The sequence below is a fragment of the Miniopterus natalensis genome, chromosome 3, assembly GCF_054644295.1.
Source record: "Miniopterus natalensis isolate mMinNat1 chromosome 3, mMinNat1.hap1, whole genome shotgun sequence".
In the NCBI taxonomy this organism is placed as follows: Eukaryota; Metazoa; Chordata; class Mammalia; order Chiroptera; family Miniopteridae; genus Miniopterus; species Miniopterus natalensis.
The window spans coordinates 103,380,723-103,391,175 of record NC_142083.1 but is presented as its reverse complement, the minus strand read 5'-3'; positions in this window follow the sequence as shown (position 1 = coordinate 103,391,175).

Below are 10,453 nucleotides of genomic sequence, written 5' to 3'. Positions count from 1 at the left end.
TGCTATGCTAAGTGAAATAAGTGAGACAGAGAAAGACAAATACCATATGATTGCACTTACATGTGGAATGTCAAAAACAAAATAAACAAACAAACAAAACAGAAACAGAATCATACATGCAAAGAACATTTTGGTGGCTGCCAGATTGGGGGTGGGGAGCTGGGTGAAAAGCGTGAAGGGATTAAGAATACACGTTGGCAGTTACGGGATAGACACAGGGATGCAAAGCACAACACAGGGAATGTGGTCAATATTGCAATAACTATGTAAGGTGCCAGGATATTAGAATTACTGGGTAATCACTTTGTAAGTTATATAAATGTGTTGTACACCTGAAACTAATATAATATTGCATGTCAACTGTAATTGAAAAATAAAAAAATATTAAAAAACAAGCCCTGTTATTTAGCTGAGCAATTTGGACCAGTCACTTCTCCTCTCTTTTCTAAAATGGAAAACAGCGAGCTCTGTCTCACCGGCTGCTGTGAGAGTGATAGGAAATGATGTATCTAAACTGCTCTGCCCGGGGCACTGCCACATGTTAATCCTCTGTGCTTTCTTCAGTCCTTCCGTTTTGCGTTTTATTTACTATTCAGGCACGCAGTAAATAATAATTAGGCACCTACCATAGGACAGGCACTGTGCCAGGCGCTGGAAATGCAGCAATGAGCAAGCTAAGTGGGATCTCTGAACTCTTGGGAAGATTCATCACAATGCAAGTCGTTGTGACCGAATGTTAATTATGCACCAAGTGCTATGCTCAGTGCTTTATAAGCATTAACCCTTCAGTGCTGTAATAACCCTAGAGGTATCTACCCTTGTTCCAACTTTACAGGTAGAATGAGAGCGGAAAAGAGATAAATTACGCTTACTTCCCCTAAAGTCTCATTGGGAGTGAATATCACCATTATAACCACGACTGGGCTAAAATGTATCTGCAAGCTGATTGTCTTCTGTGGCATATGTCAGTTCTTTATTCAGCCATCTAACACAGTTATTGGGCACCTAGTCTATCCTGGACCCAAATCTCATACTTCGTTCTCGTTGCTGGGGACATAGAGATGAACCAGACATGCATGCTTCCCGCACTCTAGAGCAGCCAAGAAATACTTACACCTGAGAATTTTGAAGACTGAAGTAAGGCAAGCGAGAGCAAGTTCTGCGGAAGGCTGGTGACAGTGGCTGGTGACAGTGGTGGCGGAAGGCATTCCAGGAAACCACAGACATTAGCTGCAAATGAGGGTGGCCGTACACCGTGGCCCTCCTCAGTGAGAAGAGTTTGCTTCTGCCAGAGAAAAATGAGTTAGGTTAAGGCCCCAACTCCTACTCGAGCATTTCCTCGCTGTCTAGGTCTGCAGACCGGCTCTCGGGAGCCCACACCGAGAGACGTGGCATGTGCATTTTATTGCTTGCTAAGCCGGATCTGATTTTGATGAACCCCACTGACATGTGTGTTTTATTGCTCAGTAATCCAGGATTGGGTTTTTATCAGCCTCGCTGCCCAATATCCATTTATTGCGCTCCAACTTCTGCCTGCCTCTTTCTTGTGAGTGGATGGGAAGTTTATGCTTGAATGAAGAGGCAGTAAATTACCCTGGAGAACACACACATGCAGACACACAGGACAAAGCACTTCACTATGCGGGGGGCTCCCGGGCGCAGAGGGATCTGGGGGACTGAGCGTGCGTTTCAGGGGTGGGGAGACGGAGGAGATGAGAAGGGAAGGCTGCTCCTAGGAACTGCGGTCGGGAGAGTCCCTGGCACCGCCATTCTGGGGCCCTGGAAGCGAGGATTTTTATAGAAATAAGAAACAGCTGATTCTGTGTTTTCCTAAATCAAATTGGAGATGTCTGCTTTTTCTTTTTTTTATTCTGTCATGACCTAAGTTCTGCTCAGTAACCACCGGTGCCTGTCTTCCGAGATCGGTGTCGCTGATTGCTGAAGAACACGCTATCTCAGGCGGGAAGCGCTCGTTGAGCACCTACTGTGCATGGCTGCCTGCTGGAAGGAAGGAGGAAGGAGGCAGTTCCCTCTGCTGAGCTGCTGCCTGGAAGACGCTCCGTCACCCGATTACGTGACTCTGAGGGGCGGGAGCGCGGGGGCCTGGCTGGTGCAGCTCGTCCGCTGCGGGGGTGGCTGGGCCCTGCCCTTCCTCTCGCAGACCCACCCAGCCCCCCCGCCCCTGCCCTGGAACCGCTGCTCCAGGAAACTGGTCACTCTGATCTCACACCCGAGCAGCCTCTGAGTCTTGGCCACACTTTATTTTTTTATTTAAAAAATTTTATCTTTATTGTTGAAAGTATTCCAGATGTCCCTTTTTCCCTGCATTGATCCCTTCCACCCCACATCCGCCCCCTCCCCAGGCCTTCTCTACATATTGTCTGTGTCCATGGGCTCTGCATATGCACATAAATCCTTAGGTTAATCTCTCCCCACCAACCCGCCCACCCCCACCTTCCCTCTGAGGTTCCTCACTCTGTTCCATGCTTCTATGTCTCTGAATCTATTTGGTTCATTATATTCCACATATGAGGGAGATCATGTGATACTTGTGTTTCTCTGACTGACTTATTTCACTTAGCATAATACTCTCCAAAAAAGATCCCAGAATAGCCACAGCCATCTTGAGAAGGAAGAACAAAGCTGGAGGGATCACAACACCAGATTTCAAGGTACACTACAAAGCCACTGTAACCGAAACAGCCTGGCACTGGCACAAGAACAGGCATATAGACCAGTGGAACAGAGACAGACCCCAGAAGTAGACCCACGCCATTATGGTCAATTAATATTTGACAAAGGAGGCAAGAGCATCCAATGGAGTAAAGACAGTTGCTTTAATAAACAGAGTTGAGAAAATTGGACAGATACATGCAAAAAAATGAAACTAGACCACCCACTTTCACCACACACAAGAATAAACTCAAAATGGATAAAAGACTTAAATGTAAGACCTGAAACCATAAAAATCCTAGAGGAAAACACAGGCAGCAAAATCCCAGACATCTCTCGTAGCAACATGTTTGCTGATCCACCTCCCAGGGCAAGAGAAACAGAGGAGAAAATACACACATGGGACTGCATCAAAGTAAAAAGCTCCTGCACAGCAAAGGAACCACTAACAAAACGAAAAGGGGGCCCACTGTGCGGGAGAACATATTTACCAATGACACATCTGATAAAGGGTTAATATCCAAAATATATAAGGAACTCATACAACTTAACAAAAGGAAGACAAATAATCCACTTAAAAAATGGGCGAAGGACCTGAAAAGACACTTCTCCAAAGAGGACATGCAGATGTCAAGAGACACATGAGAAAATGCTCAGGGTCACTAATCATCAGAGACGCAAATTAAAACCACACTGAGGTGTCACCTCACACCTGTCAGAATGGCTCCATCAACAAATCAACAAACGACACGTGCTGGCGAGGGTGTGGGGAAAGGGGAACCTGGTGCACTGCTGGGGGGATGCAGACTGGGGCAGCCACTGTGGAAAACAGTGTGGAGGGTCCTCAAAAAGTTAAATATGGAGCTGCCCTTTGACTCAGTGATCCCACTCCTAGGAATATATCCTAAGAATCCTGAAACACTAATCAGAAAGAACATACTCACCCCTATGTTCACAGTAGCGCAGTTTACAGTAGCTAAGATCTGGAAGCAGCCCCAGTGCCCGTCAGTAGGTGATGGATAAAAAGCTGTGGGACATTCACACCGTGGATACTACGAGCTGTGAAGAAGGACCTCGTGCCCTGTGGGACAGCGTGGAGGGACCTGGAGAGTATGACGCTGAGTGAAATAAGCTGGGCCACACTGTAATCACACCTCGCTGTGCCTGGTTCTCAACAACCGGCGAGCTAAGGGAAGTCCCAGTGGCGGAAGCTCAGACCCTTCACACCCACGGCCCTGCGGGCGCGGCTGGGTTCAGGAGCTTGGGCGAGGGCACGGGCGCCCTGTCACCTGTATTTTGCTGCCTTCACTTTCAGAAAAGCCTTTCTCTCTGCGTGGACCCGGCGATTCAGGCCGCTATGTCCCCAGCTCAGCAACTTCGGGAGAAAGCGAGCTGCTGTTTCTCCAGAAAGGTCTGGGGGGAACCCCATCGGGCCGATTCCCGAGCCCATCCCGGCGGCCGGGGGCGCGGGCTGCTCTGACAGGAGAGCCCATGGGGGCCGCTGGCCGCGGCGGGTGGGTCAGCCCCACGGGCCCCGTGGGCGGCGTGGGCGGAGCGCAGGTGCCCCTGTGCCCGGGAGAGAGAGGCGCGGGCAGGGCCAGCAGTGCCCGCCTGCCGTGTCCTCAGCCCCCACGCGCCCCATGACGCCCTTCCCGCTCACCTTCCCTCCCGGGCCGCACACCTGCTCCCACGTGGCCCCCGGGCCTCAGGTGGCGGGCTCGCCCCTCACTTGCCCGGTGTGATCGCCGAGGCCCCCGGGGAGGCCTCATCGCCTCCCTCCTGACAAACACCCTCGCAACGCAGAGTCCTCGGGGCTCCTATAGCGCCTGGGCTTTATGGTTAACAAATGAAGTTGAACAAAATTAATGATCGTGTCGAAGTCCCTGAGGCTGAGGTGACTCACTCACTGGGGGGATGTTCCCATCGAGCGGGAGACTCATCCCCCTGCTGAAGCCGCAGGTCACGAGTAGATGCCGGGGAGGCTCCTGCGGGGACAGAGCCCCGAGGCGCGAGGGCTGGGGCAGACAAGCCTTCTCTCTTGACGTGTGGAATCCAGGAAAGCTGTGAGCACAGAGCCTGGGACGTGGCTCTCAGCAGCCGTCAGACGGCAGGGTCCAGTCTAGATGAGGGCGTCCGCTTCGTGGGGGATTAGCCTGGGGTCAGAGAGAAACCCCAGCCCTGGTTGGGGACAGCTCCTAAATTCAAACACGGGGCTAACTCCAGAGGAGCTGAGCTTGTCAAAAATGCGTATTTCTGATTACCTGTCACCCAGTAAATTTAATTAAAAGACATATCTCTGGCTCGCTTTTGAGATTGGGGTTCACTATGTATGTGGGGCAGGATGCAGAAATCAGTGCTGGGAAGGTGCCCGAGTAAAACCGGGTGAGCAGACCTCTGCGTGGCTCCCCTGCTGCCGCGGCGCATGGTGGGTAAGTGCTGAGCCTCCGGACCTGGCCACGTGGGGGGAGAATCTCAGCTTTGCCCCTCAGTGGCTGGGAAGCCTTGGGTAGTGACCACCTTAAATTCTCCAGTGCTCAGGAAAAACGTGAAGATGAGCGTAGTCCTTACCTCACAAGGTTGTAGGAGGGGCACAGGTAGCGTATGGACAGCCCTGGGCGGGCGCCTGGCATGGCGCACACGGCCACGCAGCCACGGAGCCACAGAGCCACGGAGCCACAGAGCCACACGGCCACGTGGCCACGCAGCCTGGGCTCAGTGAACGCTGCCAGGCTTGCTTGCTATGCTACAGACTCAGGAGCCAAACCGCCCTAGGAGAGAAATTAACCATCGCACCTTCATAACAACGAGAATATATAGAGCGCTCACTATATGCTAGACCCAGTTCTCAGTGCTGTCCAACCACTACCCCATTTTGTTTTAAAACAGTCCCATGAGGCAGGGGCTGTTTTAACCCCATTATGTAGGTGAGGAAACAGGAATATAGAAATGAAGTAGCTCCTTCCTTTGCAGATGATGTCTCCACAGGAGCCATGTGAGTGGCAAGAAAACACCTCTCCCCTAGAGAATGCCACTTGATTTAGCAGAGCCCGGGAGCCCAGTCTTGGGGCAGACTGGCAGTGCGAAGCAAAGCCCGTGTACCTGGCTGCGCAGGCGGGCGCGTCCTCGGCGCGGCGCTGCGGTGGAGGCTGGTCACCCTGCGCCTCACAGCTACGCAGCCTGGCCCTAGGCTCTTGCACCCAAAGGTGACGTTTTCCGCCCGTCTTCCTCAGTTCCCACTCAAGACGCTACGTGGACTGTCCTGCCTTGAGATCCCCAAGAATGTGGTCTGTGCCCGAGACCGTGGCCCTGCCCAGAGGAGCGGTTTGCAGGCTGCTCTCCTCCGGGGGGATGAGGCTCAGCCTGCTGCCCCCCGCCTGGCCCAAGGGGGAGCCCGGAATCAAAGCACCCCTGCCAGGGCGGCGCCAGGCCTCCCAGCAGCCCTCACGCCCGTGCTGTGCCCCGAGACGCCCCTGCTCCCCTGGGATGGCCCGGGCCCCTCTGACAGCAGCCTGCCTCTCGCACCGTGGCCGTGGCCGGTGCGGCTCTCCCCGGCGGGCAGCGGGTCTGAGGCGGCACAGGCAGCCCCAGGCCGGGCCGAGGCTGCGTCTCCCTCTGCTCCCGCCTCTCCACAGGGCGGCGCCTCCAGTGCCTGAGACCCCACCGTTCCCAACACCGTGTGGGCGGGGTGGCCGCCTTTGGTCTCTGGTCTTTGCCCACCCTTCTCTGTTACTTGCTGGATTTCTTGTAAACCTCAGAGGAGACTGCGTGTTAGACAACAAGGCACAGGCGTTCAGGGAAGCCAGCCATTTCTCCCCTCGCTCCGTCTCACTTCCCCCCACGCTCGCGGTTTCATAGCGTGCCACACGTTTCTTCAAGCTCATAAAACATGCACGAATACGTGCGTCTGTTTTTGGATTTTTTTTGGCGTAACTGGAATCATATGATGTACATTATCTGCAGCCTGCTTTTTTATTTTACTTATCGCAACAGAAATCCCTGCAGATGCACGATTAGATCGACTCATCTTTTTAAGTAGCTGCATAGTCTTTCAGTTTGGATTTCCGTGATTTCAACTATTCTCCAGCCAGTTGACATTCAGGCTGTTTCAAAGTGCCTGCACGTGGGTGCGCGACGCCTCGGAGGTGCCGTGGGAGCATGCCCACGTCTCTGGGGTGCTCCCTCTCTGCAAGGCAGACCCGCCTCCGTGAGGCTGCCACAGCAAAGCTTGCGGTGCCTTCAGTACAGCCGCATTTCCAGCCTCGTCCCCAGCGAGCTATGACGCTGCAGCAGGGCTGGGGGGTGCCTGTTCCCCACCGCAGGCCGGCCCAGGGCTGTTTCTTCTTACTTTTGTGACCGATGAACAGCGGTATCTTGCTGTTGTTTCGCTATGCATTTCTCTGAGTGAGAATGAATCTGTGCACATTTTCATATAGTTAAGTGTATTCCGACCTTCAGAAACCTCCCTCAGCGTGCAGAGATGCTGGGAGGCGGGACGCCCCAGCCTCGGCCACACCGCGCTGGGCTGAGGGCGCGGCCTGGCCGCAGGAAGCAGGAGGCCGGCGTTTCCAGCAGGGGAGCCTGACGGCGCATGGCTGACCCCGGGCTGTGAAGTGGGCTCTGTGCTGCCAACACTGGCGGACGCTCGGTAAAGGGCCCACAGGATCTCTGCATTACACCTTACAGCTGGCCACGCACAGTGCCCTCAAAATGAAAAGTGTGATCAAAAGCCTGTTAGGATCTAGCTCTGTCTTGTTGAGTGGTGCTTCATCACTTTAAAAACTGCGTCTTTAACACCCATTTAGAGAGGTGTTTAAGTGTCCTTTTTGGATAGACCCTCCCTGGGGGCCTGTAGTTTAGTCAGCGCCAGCGGGCACGCGATCTGCTTCTCACGCAGTTGCAGCCCAGGTTTCCTTCATTGAAGAGGTGGAGGGGGCGTGGTAAGAACGGTCCCATCCTCTGAACTTCCACTTCCCAGATTTGGGTATGATTTCACTCGGGTGAGCCCTGAGTGTGTGCCTGAAACATCACCATGGAGAGAAAAGCGCACTCACTGACGAGGCACTGATACCGTGCCCAACGTGTGCCAAGCAGGGATTAACAGCTGAAGGTGCCAAGCGGAACAGGGAGGCTCTGGGCGCCCTCCCCGCCGCGTGGGGAAAGGCTCCCTTGCACGGGCTGGTTAGGAACTGAGCAGGCGCCTTTGGGACGGCCACGCGCTGCTTCCTCCGGTGGAGCTCTCCCGCCCCCCGCGTGGAGGGGCCCCACCTCGTTCCAGCACAGGCTCCAACATTGCCCCTCCCTCAGCATTCCTATTCCCTATTTTGCCCCCCTCCCCCCGTATTCCATGTTACCTTTAGCAGAGTATATGCTTTTATTTCTCACTGTCTGTCCTGCTGATGGAGGGAAGCCCCCTGAGGGCAGAGATGAGCTTTACCTATAGCTCAACCCTCAACGCCCATGGGAGGTGTGGACCTGGAAACAATAAATCTTTGCTGGATTAATGAGAAATGCATTTCTTAGTAGATAGGTGAAATTTCAAAAATAGTGATCCTTAAGAGTTTCTAAATCTCTGCTGAACTTAATTATCTTGAATTTTACTCTACTTCCATGGGAGCTTTCCCTGGTCTTATCTAACAATAGGCCAGCCAGCTCCTTAAGGGGAGGTGGACGGCTCCTGATCTCTGTTATAGTTTCAGCACCACTTAAGAAATGGCTACATTGTAGCGTCTGTCTCCCTTTTCCTGCTACTGTAGCTGGATGAGACTTGTTTGAGGAACTGGGCCCGGTGGTGCAGTCACCAGAGTCCGGTCGCCAGCACCTTCTGTGTCAGCGATTGGACTGAGTGGCTTTCTGTGGAAGGAGGAGCTCACCCCCCCACCCCCCCGGAGGAAGCAGGTCAGCTCCCGGCTTCTGGGTCATGAGGGTCAAACCCTGCTTTTAGTTCCTTCCGAGGGGATCTTTGTCCAGTTTGACACCTCTGACTACAGAGGTTCATGCAATTGAGGTAATCACCATGGTGTTTGGGGTGCGGTCCCCGGTACACAGTAACCACTCACTTTCCTTTGGAAACCAGAATAAAAATAAGGAGCTGGAAAGTCTTGTTTTGAAGGGTGACTTGGGCCAACCCTCTGTCCTTGCCCCAGATTTACTTTATCTTATTTGTTCAATCAGAAAAGGGTATCTTTGTCCAGGAGCTTATTCCAACGGAAACTCTGTTACCTGGATGATTCTTCTCCATCCTGAACGGTGTGTGTGGAATCGTGGATGCGGGCGTACATTACCTTTATTCTCAAAAAGTGTCATGTTGAGAGATGCCTTCTGGGACACACGGAGTCTTGAGTCAGCCTTTAGTTACCCACACCAGCAATTTGATTTCTGCAAATAAATTTCGCAGCCGTCTTTCAACGACTGCTGTGTAAGTATCCTCCAGGCGGTGGGACCGATGTCTGCATCTCGGAGCTCAGAAGGCTGAGCGCGATGCTGCAGGGAAGTTACCCACCAAGCGCCCGCCTTGGAGTCCTGCCCACAGTTTAGGGAGATGCCTGGCATCGGAGCAGCGGCCCAGGGTTTCATCTGTGGCATGGGGGAGCCACAAGCATTCACCCAGTAACCAATGTAACTTGGCGGCTGCTGTGAGTGAGGGACACGGGTGACGTAGTACTGGAAGCAGAAACAGCAGCAGGAAAAACACCTGCCACGATTTTGTTTAACTGATCACTGTGTTGGACCAAGTGCCCTGCCAGGGCCTTCATGGCTGTCAGTCCAGAGGTTGAAAATGACTATTTTTGGAGCAGCCGGTCGTCTCTGCTGAGAACATCTCACCCAAGCGCCTTGTTTTCCTCATGCGTGAAAGTCCGGGAAGGGCCGCTGCACTGGCTGGACGGGACGGAGGGAGAAGCCACAGGCCAGCGACCTGGGGATGCCACCCCCTTTCTCTGGAAGGCTAAGGAAGGGCGAGGCCAGGGGACAGGAAGGAATCTCCAGTGACATCAGCCCGGCCGCAGGCGAGTGCCCCCTACACAGTCATGACGGCTGCTGCTTGTGAAGGGCGAGCGGGCGACGGGCGGCCGCTGCTGGCCCTGCTGTGCCGGCGGGAGGCTGGGCGTCCTGGCCAGTGACCTCCGCGTTGCTCTGGTTTTGGTGAGAGCGCTTCTGGGGAATTAGGGAGAAAATCTACTGCTGAGGAAGCTGAAAGCTTCTCTTGTGTTCATTCCCAGCACCGTCCCCCCTGTTTGGAGCTCCCAAGCTCAGCACGAGTGGGTTCCCCCGAGTGCAGGGTGCAAGAAGGCGGGGAGCCCTGGGAGAGGACATTTTCCCCTCCAATTTGGAAGAGGGTGGCGTCCCCGGAGAGCAGGGAGGGGCGCTGAGCCCGCGGCACCGCAGGGCCAGGGAAAATGGGAGCGAGGGAGGACAGTCGCTGGGGAACCTCCCAGGCCCTGGGCCGCCGGGCAGCAGGCCCTGTGCGCACAGCCGCCTCGCCCTGCGCCGAGGGCAAGCTCTGCGGAGCGCCGGGTGCGGCAGTAATCCAGACACGGTCCCTGGAGTCACGCGACTAACATTTTCGTGAAGGAAACAAAGAATAAACAAACATATAAATAAACAGACAATTATATGTCGCAGTGAGTTCTAGGAAGGAAATAAGGAAGGTGATGGCGTTAGACCAGGCGCCTGTGGCCGACTTCGCTGAAGAGAAGCGAATGGACTGAGATGGGACCCATGGGAAGGAGGGGGCGTGGGGGCAGGGTGAGGACCCCTGCACTTCCGATCAGCCATCCCCCCG